The sequence below is a fragment of the Ictidomys tridecemlineatus genome, chromosome 3 (assembly GCF_052094955.1).
Source record: "Ictidomys tridecemlineatus isolate mIctTri1 chromosome 3, mIctTri1.hap1, whole genome shotgun sequence".
NCBI lineage: Eukaryota > Metazoa > Chordata > Mammalia > Rodentia > Sciuridae > Ictidomys > Ictidomys tridecemlineatus.
Genome location: NC_135479.1, coordinates 55,219,165 through 55,235,877, shown reverse-complemented (window position 1 = coordinate 55,235,877; position 16,713 = coordinate 55,219,165). Strand labels below are relative to the sequence as shown.

At 42.2% G+C, this 16,713-nt stretch overlaps 1 protein-coding gene and 1 long non-coding RNA gene across 4 annotated transcripts in view; one reads left to right on the top strand and one right to left on the bottom strand.

Moving 5' to 3' along the window:
* Shisa6 (shisa family member 6) overlaps positions 1 to 16,713 on the bottom strand; it is a 285,217-nt gene that overhangs the window by 104,362 nt on the left and 164,142 nt on the right. The window lies entirely within an intron of this gene.
* Positions 1 to 16,713, top strand: part of LOC120884199 (uncharacterized) — a 218,645-nt gene that overhangs the window by 131,283 nt on the left and 70,649 nt on the right. Inside the window, exons 3-4 of the long non-coding RNA XR_013436335.1 lie at positions 1,747 to 5,950; positions 6,056 to 6,180. This is a non-coding gene — a long non-coding RNA (uncharacterized LOC120884199). The remainder of the gene's footprint in view (positions 1 to 1,746; positions 5,951 to 6,055; positions 6,181 to 16,713) is intronic.

The window sequence follows — 16,713 nt, the reverse complement described above, 5'->3', positions numbered from 1 at the left end:
CACTAGGTTAGGATACATACAATGTCACCAGAGACAGGAATTTTTCAGCCCCATTATAATCTTACAGGACCATCCTTGTATATTCAGACTTCTGTTAACTGAAAAGTTTTATGCAATGTGACTATAGTTCCCAAGCCCCCAGTCCCCACCATAAGGGAAGGGGCCGGTGTGTGTTGATGAATATGAATGCATGCACACACGTGTGTGTGGTTCTCTACATTTGACCATACGCAAATTCACATAACCATGACAGTCAATAGACAAACAGTTCCACTCAAGCATCCCACTTGGACCCATGCTCTACTCTTTTCATCCAACATGTTTCTCACTTGCTTTTCCTGGGTTTGGATTACTCCTCAAGACTCAGCCTTTACATTACCTCCTTTTAAAAACATGCTGTGGATCTCTTGTCTACTTGTAGACAAGTCTTTCTGTGCCTCTGACATGCCCCTGCCAGGAGAAGTGCTCCCCATTATAACCCTTCCTATCTATTAATTGCTAAAATGTCCCCTTGCCTATAGTTAAGAACAGTGTATCTTATGTCTCTGTATCAACAGTACTTAACATAGTGCCTGATACATAGTAGGGAATCCATCATTGTTGGCTGAATGTGATAGAGTTTTAAAAAGAATAAATGTCCAATGGCTTAGGGTAAAACCAGGCATGAGAAATCTATTATAGTATTAGTATTTAATATACTTGACTAATTCAGAGATACTCCTCTGGCTGAAATATTAAAATATTCCTTTAATCTGAGTTATTTTGCAAGGATATTTGTGTGAGTATGTATAATGATGTCTGCCTATAACTGCACCTCTTTTTCAGGAGTATTAAGTGCTATGCTGCTGTACAGGACTTCAATGGACTAAAAGCTTGTGTCTCCCTCACCAAAACTCATACATTGAAATTCTTAGCTCTGAGGTGATGATATTCAAAGGTGGGATCTTTGGGGGCTAATTAAGTCAAGAATTAGCCTCCTGAATTGGATTAGTATCCTTATAAAAGGGAACCCAGGAGGCTCCCTTGCCTCTTTCCAGCATTTAAAGACCCCAAAAGTCAGCAGTGTACAACCTGGAAGAGGACCCCTGCCACAGCCCCCCTGTGATGGTGTCCTCCCTGGATCATGGACTTTCAGCCTTCAGAAAGGTGATAAATAAATTTCTGTTGTGTTTAAGCAATCCCGTCTATGATGCTTTGTTATAGCAACCCAAATGAATTAAGATACATGCAGGTCCTTTCCTAAACACTGCTACTGAGTTTTGCTTTTAGGGTCACATTCAACTTCACCACAACACTGTTTGAAAAGGGTCTTACCTAAAACCACTTCTCAATACCTGCATTATCTATAAAACTATTATTCACTGCCTCCCCTATTACTTATTTGAATTGTACAGTAAGCTTAATTTAGAATTTGATGTGGAGATAATCATGGACTCCTCTGTGGAACTGGTAAGCTTCTTTCTTTCTAATAACTAGATGTATATAATTCACCATTTTTTCCTTTGGGGCATGGTTTCCAGAATGCTCGGAATGCTATCTGAATTTTATTTACTGATTTTCAATCATTCTGTTAACTCCTTTCTGGCCTCCTGGTATTTCCTGAGAGAATTACAAACCACCATTATAAGCTTTGTGAAGTTGGAGAAGCAGGTCCATCCAGTTCTATGCCTATGGCTAGAAGTGTCTCCCTTGGTCACTTTGTATTTGGTGCAAAAACATTGTTGTTATTATTTTTATGTCACATAGGTCCAGAGCATCTGAATCCATATATCCCCCTTACTCTCAGAGGGTGAGCGGGAGTGGACCTCACTTGGGCTATTCTGGAAGACCACTCTTCTTGGTGAGGCTCCTTTATAACCCATCAAAAGGAATTTCACATGCACTGTGTAATTTGGGAAAAAAATCTTTATGGCTGTTTGCATGAAGTGTGGTAACATAAAAAAACACTTCATTTTCTTCTTTCTTTCTTATTCTTGATTTTTCTATTCCTCTTTTATTTCTTTGAATTTATTTTATGGCTGTCATTTATGACATGACTTAAATCCTTAAAAAAAAAAAGAAAAGAAAACATACTTCTACATCCAGCTCCTACTGAAGACATTGGGTAGTATACATCATCTTGTATAAACATGGAGTCTGTCATGGCCAGCTTGTATTACATCTCCTTCCTTGCACTATATCTTATCGCACTCAGCTTATGCTCTGGGATATCTACTGATGATCATTTCATTGCTGATGGAGGGGGCCCACTCCATCTGTGGGTAGCATGGATGGTTGCATACCTTCCTTGTGATAATGAGTCCAACAGTGTTCATGTTCCTAACTTGTAAACATCATCTACTCAGCACCTGTCCTACAAATGTCTAATGGGCCTTTAGCTATGCATTAAAACCCTGCTCAACATTAGGAATATTGGAAGTGATCGTACTTCCTACTTCTGTATCTTTGTGAAGGACACGATGCTGCCCATTTTGAGATAGGGATATGGAGGCAGACCTAATTATTATGAAGCCCAAATCCACCTGTGTAAATTCTGAGGCATATGCTTTTATGCCAAGATGTGTAGCCTTTTTCCAAGGGCTCAAGCAGCTGCAATAGAGAATAGACTCTTCAAATCCCGGGGGCGTCCTTCAAGATTCCTGAAGACAAAGCTTCTCAGGCTAGGTCAAGTGTATGTGTCAAAACTGTCAAATACAACCTCCACTCAAATACCCAAGACTGCCGAGGTGGGAGGGAGCAGCAGACCTCTGTCTCATCACTGCGACTTCAACTTCAGCTCAACTTTTTTCTAGTTTATGGACTTTCTTTTTCTTCTAAGAATCATCAAGCGAGATAGAGCTTAACTCTATCTCACTTTTCTTCTTTACCTGAGATCCAGAGGAAGGGCCAATGAGCAATGGATGGGCTAAAATTAAGGGTGCTGAAGACTGGTGAGATAGCATTAGACCAGATGCTCAAGACCACTGCAGCCCAGCAACGCTCTGCCGCCCACACCACACTTCTGCCTGCTGGAGACCCCGCAGCCTCATGTCTCCGAGACTACCTCCAGTTACTGAGTACTTTGTCCATAGGAAGATGTTGCCCCAAAGCTGACCCTTGGCCACTAGAATCTATTAGTGAACAGTCCTAGGATTTTACTGTGCATCACTGGGCTAACTACATCAAACATGTTCTTTATTTAATCCTCACCATAGTCCACTGAGGGAGGTACCAACATTAGTCTCACTTTTAGGTGAAGACACAGAGGCTTGCAGAAGTTGAGCAATTTGTCTGTGGTCACACACCTAGTGAGAGCTGAGTTAGGACTGGAACCAGAGAACTGCCCTTCATTGCACAGTGCTTTCCCTGCTGGTTCAGGGTTCTGATGGAGTGACAGGAAGGACAAGCAGGATTTTTGGAGGAAGAGGGGGTATGAAAGAAAGGAAAGAGCCAAAACTTGGAAGGCTGTATTGGTGGGCAGATCCAAATGGGAGCAGATTCACACTGACTCCAGAATGATTTGTTGTTGACAGTTCACTTACCACTTATGTGACCTTAGAGCTGAGCCTCAGATTCTTTAGCTATGAAATAGGAATAACAATACCAGAAATAATAGAATCCCAAGCATCAAATGCCAAAATGTCTGTGAGCAGCCTCAGAGCATGGTATCAGGTCTGTGGGAGTGATGATGGTGAACGAGTGTATTCATACAGAGAGGGGTTGATAGAAGAAACAAGGGCTCCCCAAGAGGAAAGAGGCAGAATTAATGGTTTTCCTACTTGTTGGCTTTATCCCTGGTCTACCTCCAAGAGGTGGCTCTGGGCACTGTACTTGTTAGAAACCAAAGGCCTCCAGCATGCTCTCCTTTAGCAAAGGTGAGGTCTCTGCAGAGCTGCTCTCTGCTCACAGAGGACTCTATCAGAACTTTCTGCTAAGTGGTTCCTCAGTGCTGGGTCAATGCTCTTCATTATGGTGCCAAACACAGCTCATAGCCCAGCCAGAAGGAGTTAGTGTGAAAAAGTACCAGAATGTATACCAACTTAGTGTAGGAGAAAATGTTTGACAAGAAGAGACTCATAAAGTGAGTTCTGTTGGGCTCAAGTCACAAATCTATGACTATCCTTTCTTCTCATCCCTCCCCCCTATGCATCCTCAAGACAGAACACTTAGGAGTTCCCAGTAGACAGGCAAAAATGCAAAGTAATATTAGTCTTTCTTGTATGGATCATGGATGCTCAAACCAGAGTGACCCTTTAAAACATGGAGCACTATCTCTCAGCTCACTGAGCTTATGTTCTGGGATATCTACTGATGATCATTTCGTTGCTGATGGAGGGAGCCCACTCCACCCGTTTCATACCTTCCTTGTGATAAAGAGTCCACCTGTGTTCATGTTCCTAATGGTTTTTAATGTCCCCCTTACTAGAATGTCCAGTCCCTCTTCAAATTGAAGCACCCTCCACATTGGTATCCCCAGAGTCTTTTTCTTTTCAAATACCCCCCTTTGGGGGAGTTTGGAATCCTTTCTGTTTGCTCTCCTGTATTTTCTTACCTAAAGTTGGCTATTTCAGGGTTAGGCAGTCTTTGGAATGTCCCAGTCCGTGCTTTCAGCCTGGCTTCTGGAAAGTGGAGGAACGGCTATGGGTCTCGAGTTGGACTTACAGTGGAAAGAAGTCCCTTTGCTCAAAAGAGGCAGAAGCTTTGTGGGAAGATGGCCATGACAGACTCAATGTTTTCATCTTCATCCCCTCTTCTGTCATTCCCTTTCCCATTGCTCTCCTCTATTTCACCAAGTCTTTGTCTTCCACCTTCCTCTTGATCTGCCATTGTTGTTGGAACCCAACCTCCTCCATGGAGTTGCAGGAAGAACATGGCGAGGAGGGTTTGGAGCAGGAGGGAACCAACCCCAAATTCCATTATTAGCTACAGTTGGGTATTGCAAGCAGGCCAGTGACAGCAGGACTAGCAGAAACAGAGCAGGATAGGGGCAAAAATAATAATAAAATACCCTCTCTCCTTTACGGGGCTACTACTGGACTTCAAATATTTGCTCTGTGTTAATCCCTGAGTCTGAGGTGCAGATTGATGCATGGAGAAACTGTAGCTTGTCCAACCCCAAGGAAAGGTAAGTGATTCAGTCAGATTCTGCATCATGGCTATTTAGATCTAAACAGAGAATCCAAATCTTCTACCATGCTAACCTGCTTCTACCTTCACTCCTGGGTTAAGTCTATGTCCAGCAGGAACACATGGAGGAGTAAGGTCAAAGGTGAAAGCAGGAATCAATCAAAACCTGACACGTTCTCTTATTACAAACTGGATTTTCCCCTAATGTTCTTGAAGAACCCCCTCTCTTCTCAAACCCACAGAAATCACTGGATGGCAATGGTTGTTGACTAGAGTTTAGTGCAAAAGACGAAGTAGCAAATATTTGCTTCTGGTTCCCACCAATCTTCTACTTCTGGACTTTTTCTTTTTCTTTTTTTAGTCACTGAAAAAGAAAATATCTGTAGGGCAGGATAACCATCTTGATCTTTCTTTATTCCTGGGGACTCCGTGCTCAGCACTGAGCGGGTTCTGAATAAAAATGGAATGAACTAATGAATGACTCCTACCAGCACACAGAAGGACTTCAGCTGCCTCCTGTTTATTTGGGATGCTCTGTGCTATAACCCAACTGGGTTCTCTCTCTTTCCTTGACCAAAGTGCAACAGGGCTCCATCTCCTCAGTATGTTGCAAATGATAGTAGAGGATGACTCTTCTTTCTCCTCAATAAAGGTCCAGGAAACATGGAAGAAAAAGTTGTCATCAAGACCAAAAAACACTTCCTTCTCAAAGAACCTTGTGCCTGCAATCTGAGAAGCCTGGCTGGGAGGCATGGCTGAATGCTCCCTGAAGGCCAACTCCTGTGCGGATGCTCCTCCTGCCTTAGATATGCGTTCTTCTAGAGTTCTGCTGCAGACACAGCTGGTAATCCACTTAGATATTCCCTGATTCCTTTGACTTCTTTTGGCACTTTGGGATTAGTATGCTTTTACCTACAATGGCCTTACTTGTCTCTCTTCTTCTTTAAAGGGTTTTCTTGGATAACATACAACCAAGAATGCTTAGAAACCAACATCTGCCAGGCAGGCGCTTTGCCAATGACTGAAAGGGTCAGGAGTCCAAAAAGCTAGACCCTAGATCAGCAGAACTCCGAGGTGAGGTGTAATTCACACTCCAGGGAACCCTGTAGGACTGCCTGGATTTGCATATTTGCTTTCCTTCTCCTTCCCTGACCTTCTTCCCCCATTCCCTAACCAGCCTTCTGGAGACTTGCCATAAACCCATAAATCTGTTATCCATGAATCTCCATCTCAGGAAAACCCAATAATCTTTCCACAACTCCTACTTCATCCTCTATGATTTGGGTCCTTAAAGGAGAGTTCAACTGTAGCTCATTGCTTGCCGCCAGATTAGTTCATAGTATCTTTAAAATAAAGTGATTTTGCTGCATGTGGTTACTGGTATGGACTGAATTATTCCTCCTCCTAATTGATTTTTTAAAGCCCTAATCCCAAATTACTATATGTGAGGAAAGGGTCTTTAAAGAGGTAATTAAGGTGAAATGATGTCATAATATCTCTCTCTCTCTCTCTCTCTCTCTCTCTCTCTCTCTCTCTCTCTCCTGCTCCATAAGCTTCCCTCGCCCATCACACCACACACACACACACACACACACACACACAGCAAAGGCCATGTGAGAACAATGGGAAGAGAGCTGTCTACAATCCAGGAAGAGAGGCCTGACCAGACACCAACCCTGCTGGCACCTTGACCTTGAACTTTTAACCTCCAGAATTGTGAGAAAACAAATTTCTGCCTCCCAATCGGTGGTATTTTGTTTTGGCAGCCCTAGCAAACTAATACTGTCGCTAAGAACACATTCCAGGTTTTTGAACATAACCTATATTTACTGAATGTTTGGAGAATGGAGAGGATGAAAACAAGGAGAAAACCATATAGTTGTGAAAATAATGCTTACGGTAAAATAATCCATTGAATCATTCATTAGTTAATAATGCAATCAAACCCACATACCAAGCAGAGAATGTGTGACATAAAGATGGATAACACACAGTGCTGGCCCTCAGGGGGCAGAGAATAAAGAGAAAGGGCAGAAAATAAGTCTGGCATAAATCCTCATCCACCCCAACTCCACCTTCCAAGGTTCAAAGTATCACCATAGTCATTGGCACTGTGGCCAGTCATTCTGTCACCATTTCCAACACTGTCATCACTAGCCTTGTCTTCAAAAGCAGCAAGAGTGGTTGCAACCCCAATATCAAAGAGCCACTATAAAATTTTCTCCAGGAGCACCTAGGCTGTGTTGGTTGTTTTGCAAACCAAAGTCACCACCAGCTCACAAAGACCTGTCATGCATGGGGACACATGCACAGAATCAAAAAACAAATAATACAAGGCACACTGGCAGTTAAAGAGACTGGCAAATTCAGAGTGGAATGGGCTTTGGGAGCTTTGCTTTGGGGGCCTGGAGCATGACTGATTATTTTGCTATTCATTTGAGGCATCCTTCTATCTGGTTACCAAAGAGCTTCACTCTCTGTTTTGCCCCTTGTGATCCAAGTGTGCTCATGAGCAGAGAACAAGTGTATCATCCACTTATGCACAAGTGACGAGCAAAGGAAATATGTTACTGCAAAATAAGTAAGTGAAGTAAAATAAAATTAAATTAAAATACTGAGCTGATGTTTGCCATGGTAGTGTGCCTTTGTGATATACCACCTCTGATTTCAGACACAGTTATGGGAAACAGCTCCCTACAAGTGTAGGCTTATGCTGACCTGTGACCCATTTCAAGAATGCACCATGTTTCTTCCCACTTTGGTGACTCAGCACCTTCTTCCAAACCTCTGGAAGTCCTCTTCGTCTTCACCCACAGGCAGCCTAAGTGTGGGAATGAAACATCCTGGAAAAATTGTCAGCCAACAGGAGATGGGCTGGTGGGTAACTGACCAACCTCCCATCATCCTTCAAGCACACACTTCTGTGTACCACCCAGAGGTCATAGCTTAATTGAGCTTCTGTTGTCTAAAGCAGTGACCTCAACAAATGCAACCTTCTTCAACCCCTTTCCTCTCTCATCTCCCTGTCTTTCACTATTTCTTCCTTAGTATTCTTTCCCTGCACCCAAGACACATGTTCTGCTCTCAGAAAAAGAACTAAGCCAGCCATGATTTAGCAACACAGGTGTTACACACAGAAGTCTTATGATTTTTCTCCCAAGCTTTTTATCTTTGGTTATGTGGTGGCCATAATGTGGACAGCCATTGACATGTTAGGGCCTTATGGTTGGAAAAGCCAGATTTCCATTAAGGAATATCACCGAGTTAAAGTTCGACTTTTATAATTCTATTAAGCTCTTTAAGAGTCTAAAATAGAATTATTTACTAAAACAATTAAGCAAAATAAGTTACTAATCAATAATTTACAGCACTGGGGTTCATTTATGCATTGATATATCGAATGACTATTTATCAGTGAATCACTATTTATCAGCTATGATAAGTCCTACTTTTATAGTAGAGTTCAGAACCCAATCTCTGTCCTCCTGGGGCAGAACACACAGACATTAAACAATTAGGTTAGTGTAAATACAGCTAAGAAAAGTTCAGGACACAATCCCTGTCCTCATGAGGCAGAACACACAGACATTAAACAATTAAATTAGTGTAAATACAACTAAGAAGAAATGTAGATGAATTGAATGTAAATAAGAGAAATCTGAAGAAGAAGAGGTTGTGATGAAGTAAAAATTCATAAATGTCAATTAACATGTAAGAGATAGCCTATAGAAAACTACATGGATGATTCAATTCAGTGCCTATGTTCATCCACCTGGGCTAGTGTAACAAAATACCAAAGGCTGAGTGGCTTAAACAGTAAGAATTTAATTCTCAGGGTTTTCTGGAGCTTGAAAAGTCTCCAAGATCAAGATGGTAGCTGGGATGTCATTCTGAGGATTCTTCTCCTGGCTTGCATAAGGTCCCATCCTGCTGGGTATTCACATAATTTCCTCTTAGTGTGTGTGCAGAGAGGCAGGGAAGGAGAAAGGAGTGGGGTAGACCTAGAAAGGGGCAGAGGAGAATTCTAAGTCGTCTTCCCTTATTTGGGTACTAATCTCATTATCAAGCAAAATCTCATCCTCATGATCTCATGTTATGGTTTGTATGTGAGCTGTCCCCAAAAGCTCATGTGTGAGACAATACAAGAGGTTTTGGAGGAGAAATAATTGGGTTATGAGAGCCTTAACCCAATCAGTGAATTAAACACCTGCTGGCGTTGAGTGGCAGGTAAGGTGTGGCTGGCAGGAGTGGGGCATTGGGAGTGTGGCCTTGGGGTATGTGTTTGTAATTGGCAAGTGGAGTCTCTCTCTCTGCTTCCTGATCCCCATGTGAGCTGCTTCCCTCTGCCACACTCTTCTGCCATGATGTTCTGTCTCACCTGGAACCCCAAGGAATGAAGCCAACAGTCCATGGAACTGGTATTTCTAAAACTGTGAGACCCCCAATAAACTTTTTTTCCTCTATAATTGTTTTGATTGAGTCCCTGAGTCACCGCAGTCAAAAAGCTGGCTAATACACCTCATCTGACCCAAATTCCTTCCCAAAGGCTTTTTCTCTGAATACCATCACTTTGGGTGTTAGGACCTCACCATATGAATTTTGGGGGAAACATTCAGTCCATAACAGTGTCTCTTTCAATAATCTTTAAATTTCTCCATCTTTGAAGCCCGTGAAAGGGTCCAGGGTAGGAAGATTAAGGAATGTGATCATCAATTTTTCCTTGCCTCTTCTCTGCCTTGGGAATTTCTTTGCATTTCAGGTTCCAAACTTGTTTAAATATGCCAGGTAAGTAGAGACGAGAGCAATGCGTTAGGCCAGAAAAACTTAAAACATGGGAGAAGATGGCACCAGACACCAGATACATAATACCTAAAAACCATACATAATGCGTAAAAACCAAAACTCTTTTAGATTGAGATAAACTCTAGATATGACACGAGGAACAACTGAAGACACTGAAGAGGAACCTGTCTGAATTTAGAAACTCTTCTTGTTTTAGGATCAGAAACACGGGAATGCTAACCTTATAGAACGACTTGGTTGGGAGTGAAGGTCAGAAGGGTGGGGAGCCCAGGCCAGTTGTCATGCATTGGTTGTAGACACTACTGCAAATATGAAAAGAACAGAGACTTGTGAGAAAACTGGGAAGGAAACCCATTTAGGCTGTGTGTCTGGGCCCAGTGACTGGACAAAAGAGATCTGAAATAAGGAATCTCTTGCGACGTGAAGAATGAGGCTCCGGACACACTGGAGATGGGTGTGCACTCCTGTTGGCCTTTAATAATCCCTCTGGATTTCCTTTTGGGAATTTACCTCATTTCCTTTTGGTATAGTCTCGTTTGGACTGAAAACCCTCAAGTCAGGTACAGAGGATGTTCTTTGGGGGTCTTGTGTCTTGAGTGGAGTCAGCAAATACGGAAATGAGAGGAGATGAGGGTCATTCAACCCAGGGAGGGCACCTCACAAGAGGACCCTGTAGGGCGTCCAGGACCCTGAATGTAGTCAAGTCAGGATTTATTTGACTTTTTAAGGATTTTCTGAATGTAATCTTTAAAACATTTAAAAATGGTCATACTCCTTTTTTATATGTAACAGCTTTATTTTGAGATACAATTCACCCACTACAAGTATTCAATTCAGTGATCTTTAATTTAGTACATTCACATACTTGGGCAACCATCACCACTATCAATTTTAGTACATTTTCATCACCCCACAAAGAAACTCTGCATTCATCAGCTGTCACTCTCCACTTCCCACTGCTCTCCATCCCTGGGCAGCCACAAGTCTACTTTCTGTTTCTATAAATTTACCCATTCTGGATATTTCCTATGAATGGACTGGCTTCTTTCACTTTGCATAATGTGTTCAAGCTTTGTGCGTCTTGTAGCATGTGTCAGTACTTACTCCTTTCTGTGGCTGGATAATATTCTTTTGTATGTGGGGATATGGCACATTTTATTTATCCATTCAGCAGTAGATGGACATGTGGTTTGTTTCTCCCATTTACTTTTATGAGTTACTTAATGCTTTCCCAATAAATTCCCTTCCTACTTAATGTTGGCAGGCTCAGTTTTCATTGCTTGAAGCAAAATAACTGTAACAGATAAAATTTTCCTCTATAACTGTGCATATTTGATATCTACTTCAGATTCAGTGGCCCTGGGGTTCAGGCAGTACCCAGAGCTATATGCCCTCATTCAAATGTAGCCTTTCTTTACAGGATCTCAGTGAAGCAGGCTGAGGATAATTGTTTATTTAGCAATCGAACATCAGGGCAGCAGACCAGAACTTTCGGATGACTGAATGTTTTAAAAGTCTATTCGACTGTTCTATTCTGTCTCGGAGGGGTCCGCTCTACCTAGTGTTCCAAGGGACATGCTCTCAAACAACAGCAGAACCTATCCCATGCTTAAGTGTGAAGTCATGGAAATCATTTTTATTTTTCTTTCTCCTTTGCATAGACCATCCCTTCACTATCACCTTAAGTGTGTTATCCTCTCTCTTCCACAATTTTTCAACCTCTAGCCTCATGGAAGGATTAATATTGATTAGATAGACCTTCAGTGTGAGTGTGGATCTTTTCATTCCCTCTTAATAAGCTGTGTGCACGATTCTATTGCACCTGAAGGGTACTCTGTCATTGGCAAGACATCTGACCTTAGTTTGTTACATCTGTAAAATGGGGTGCCGTGGTTAGATAAAAGGGTGATGTTTCAATTTTATTTAAGAATAGAACTTGTTCTTCAAGGGCAATCATAAGTGGAACCCCCCCCCCCATATAGAGTGGAGGCCAAGGGAGGAAGAATTACTCTATTTTTTTTTAACTCAGCATACCCAAGTCTACCTTGGAAGACAGTGCTAGAACATTTACCCGAAGCCCTGGCTGCACGTATCTGTAGTCTGAACAACTTAGGGTTAAGAAAACTTTCTGCTGTGTGGAAATGAATGGAGAACAGATGGCTCTTCGGAGAGATCAATCTTTATGGGATTTTCTGAAAGGGGGAGACAAATTTATGTGTACAAGTTGGAAGAAGGAATGAATCTGAAAAAAAAATACCTCTTGGACTTAAGGACGAAGAAACAACATTAGAAGTTAGGGTATCCATAATGTCACTCCTTGCAAAGGGTGATTTCCTTGAACTATGGGAAAAGCTAGACTTAGTAGGCAGCCGAAGTTACTTCTTGTGCTTGGTTGGGAGGTGTCAGTCTTTGGGTGAAATCTGATGCAACCATATAACCCTGTGTGCATGGGTTAACGGGGCAGAGCCATACTGTGAAGCATACCCTGCCCCACAGTACCCTCCTTGCAACTGCCTATATGAAGGGTGCAGTTGTCTATCAAGGGAACCACATCCACGTAGCAACGCATGGAAGTCCTCACTGGTAGGGAGGACAATAAGCACCCAGCAGAATGCTTGGCAAATAGTTGAGTTTGTATTGGCTATCTACTGCTGCATAACAAATTATCCCCAAGCTCAATGGCTTAAACTAATAGACATTTATTATCTCACTTCTGCTAAAAAGTAGAACAAGCTGTTGGGCTTATGACTCTGGAAGGAAAGGGGACGAGAATCCCACCCTCTTGATGGAAGATGTGAGAAACTGAAGTTGACTTAAAAAGTCATCTCATCTTTGGTGCCTCCTCACATTGTGTGAGCCAGTCTCCAGACCAATGAGGGAAGACTGGCTAAGTGAATGCCCACCCCAGCAGCAAAGTCTCCTGCGTGACAAGCTGATCTGCTCCCTTGAAGCCTGTGTCAAAGGCCTCGTGCTGTGCTGTGTGGGTCAGAACAGGCCTGGGTGGGGATAACCCTTCTCCTGCTCATGTGTTCCTTGCTCTTCTAAAGCAAGGGGTGTTCAGAGTGAAGGAGGTAACAGGGTTCACACCCTACCTCTGAGCAATGCTGTCTGATACCTCTTACTCTGCCCAGTTGTGCCCAGAAATAGAAATCTGTGAGTCTGCAGACACCATGGAGCCAAGGTCAGCCAAGGTGAAGGTAAGCTATTTCCATACACTCATGCTGCCCTAAGACATACGGAGGACACCCCTTGAGGTGACCCCACATCCACTTCCTCCCTACTCCTTCATCTTTAATAATACATCAGCGAAGACAGGCTGGATTATGCTGGAGTAACAAATACCTGCAAGCCCCCAAACGTGAGATCCCAGACAACAAAAGTTGATTTCTTGTTCATAGTACCTGTCCATGGTGGGTTGGTGGGGGCAGGATAAAAGCATCTGCGTATCACAGCCACCCAGGTACTTAAGCTTTATGGTACCTATCTGGTGCCCTTGAAGGGTCTTGCAATGAGATGCTCAGGCCTGGAAGTGAGACTCTTCACTTATACTCACAACATAAGGGCTACGTCTACTCTCACGGTCTCACCCAATTATAAGAGGGCCAAAAAGTGCATTCCTCTTGGAATAAGTGAAAAAAATGTGAGAAGTAGCACTAACAAGTAAGATAAATGGAAAGAATGTGGTTTTACGGGGCAGGAAACCCTGGGTCGCAGTCTTAACTCTGCTTAGCTCTGTTACAGGGAGCAAATTATCTGAGTTTCTGACCCTCAGTTCCTTCACCTTGAAGGCTACAAATAATATCTGCCTTGGGACAACTACTAGCGTTTAGTACATAAAACAGGGTGCCACCAAATACTAGTTCACTTCCTTCCTTTTCCTACTAAATACCTTGGTGCAGGTAACTATCTTGATGCATGTAATTTGTTTTTATGTACATTTTTTTATTAGAGCATTATTGTTTTACATAGCAGTTGGGTTCATTTTGACAGAATCATACATGCATGGAATTTGATTTCATTCCCAGTCTCCCCACTCTTCCTCCCCTCCTACTTCCCTGTATTCTCTTTCTCTACTGATCTTCCTTTCACTTAATTAGTTATTTATTTTTGATTGGTTCTTTCTACTTATACATAAAGGTGAAATTCACTGTGGTGTATTTATATATTCACATAAGGTGATTTTGTTAAATTCATTTGATGGATGTAATCACTAGTCAATTTCAACCAGAAAGCTAAATGGAGATAAAAACTTGAGTTTATTGAATTTTTTTTTTTAATGCTCAACTCCTGTAAGGGATATTCACATTTTGATGGGCAAAGTTCAATTGCACAGATAAGCTTTGAAAGCCTTCTGAAATGGCTCCCATGATTTCTTCCCTTTAATATCAACCCTTGTGGAATCCCCTCCCCTCAAATGTACCTAGCACTGAGTGTTGTTTCTGAGATTTGGTTAGTAAACACTGTAACTTCCATATCTCTGGTATTCTTTCTTCCTACCCTTCCCTCTTTAACATTCTGAAGATGAAAGCTGACATGTTGGAGAGGGCTAGGTGACAAGCAGGGAGGGCACAGCATCTAGGTAACAGCCAGTAAGGAACTAGAGTCTTGGGAAAGCAGTTGCAGGGAACTGGATCCCGCAAACACATATGAGTGAACTGGAGAGTGCATCCTTCCCCAGTTGAGTCTTTAGCAGATTGTAGCCCCAGCCACTCTGTGATCATAGCCTAGAGGGAAACCCTGAGCCAGAGGCAAAGAGCTAACCTGTGCCTGGATTCCCGACCCCCAGAACCTGTGAGATAATAAATGTATATTACTTTAAGCCATCATCTTGGGGATAATTTGTTATGCAGCAGTAGATAGCCAATACACATGTTCTTGCCATGATGTGGTATCTTGCCACAGGCCCAAGGGAGCCAACTGATCTTCCACCGGAACTTCCAACTATATGCCAAGCATCCTGCTGGGTGTAGAAACCCCAGGTGGGCAAAACATTTCCCTTCCATAAAAAGAGAATCTTGTGGCCACCACCTTTAAGCTCTTGCATTAAATCCAGTGGTCATGTTCACAGGGGCTGTTTGAGAGCACAAATGCTTAAATTGACCTAGAGTTTTCTCATGCTTGGTTTACTCTACCTTAGATTTTTTTAAAAGACTGAGCTCATTCCTGTTTCCCAGTCGTGTTCCAGCTCTTTTATCAAGAGACAATTTCGTGCTGTGGTTATAAGCACAGAATCTAGCGTTAAACTTGGTTACATCACTTAACTATGTGTCTTTGGAAAAAAAAATCCTACCTCATTGGGTTTCTGTCTTCTTGTGCAATATTGGGGGATAAAATAGCACTTCAGGATCAAGAGGGTAAAATGAGCATCATTACTGCCTCATCTAGCATAATAGCAGAGCCTATGGGCTGGGAAGTGGTTAAGTGCTTGATAGATGCTCACTGTCATTAATCTCAGACATATGCCACATTTTATAGGCAGAGTGTTTTTCTGGTGAGCATCTATGCTCTCAGTACTATTCTGGTCTCAGCAATTACACTCAATCTAAATTAGTAGAGGAGGGACAGCCAGGGGCATGGATGGTCACAATTCAGCTCAGCTATATTTATGTGTTGCCCCTTGCTTCCACTCAAGATCAAGCCTCCATGAATCCATTCCATAGAGAGGTCTTTTCTTTCTTCATTTACGTAGTAGGGTTTTTCCTGTCTTTCCACTTCCCGTTGACCCTTATACACCATTCACTTCTGGCAAGAAGAAAATCCTTTGGCACAATAATTCATATTAGTCAGGTCATGAACACAGCCTGTGTGAGGCAAGTTGTGCCGAGAATTTTTTTTTTTAAAGTTATTTGATGAGTTAATCTTATGATGTTTCTCCCTGAAGAGCAAGAGCCCAGGGTGGAGCAAGACTTGTCAAGCAGCATGGATTGGGGGTCAGTTGAGATGGAACAGGCAGAATAAAGTTTAGGCTGGAGAGAAGGAGAAGAAAAGGCAAGATGAAGGGATATGAGGGAGGGGTGGGGGTCTTCTGACTGAAATGCAACCAGAAAGGAACTTCAGAAAACTCGTGTATTATCCTCAGGGGTCTTGAGCACGTTCCTAAGTTGCGATACACAACATGGCTGTTTCTGGGAATGTCTTTCCAGCCCCTTGCAAAAGATTTTGGAATGCAATTTGGTTTATGTTGCTGTTTTCTGGGAAGAAGGGGAAGGAAGATGGAGCAGATGAGATGAAGGTGGATGATCTGGAATAGCTAGGTCAACAGGTGAGGATGGAAAGATGGACATATTCTTACCTATTCCTCGCCCTGTTTCCCTGTAGGTTACTCTGCCCCACCTCCAGAATTATTTAACTCCATGGGAATCATCTCCAAGTATTTACTGCTCACCTATTATATACACATCTATTTTAATTTTAAATGTATTGTGACATTTATTTAGATTTATCATGTTTTGAGAGTGGTTCAAAATTAATTATATTTTTTTTCTTGCAGTGCCATGAAGATAAATGATTTATAAAATTCTCATGGTCTATTTCTGACAGTGGTGCTATGGGAAAAAACTGATACTTGCTTATCTGGCACCATTTTCATTAGAGAATGTACTGTACCCATCATCTCACCATCTATAGATGTCCATAGTACCTAGCCCTCTCCTAAACCACTTTCTTCTTATTTTTACTATTAGCAGACCTCATTATGGCCTTACTTCTGATTATTATCTGTCAGTCCAATGATAACTGTATCTGATGGATTTTTTAAAATGTATCTTTTGAGCTAAATAAGTCCCTGTCTAGTTCATGAATATT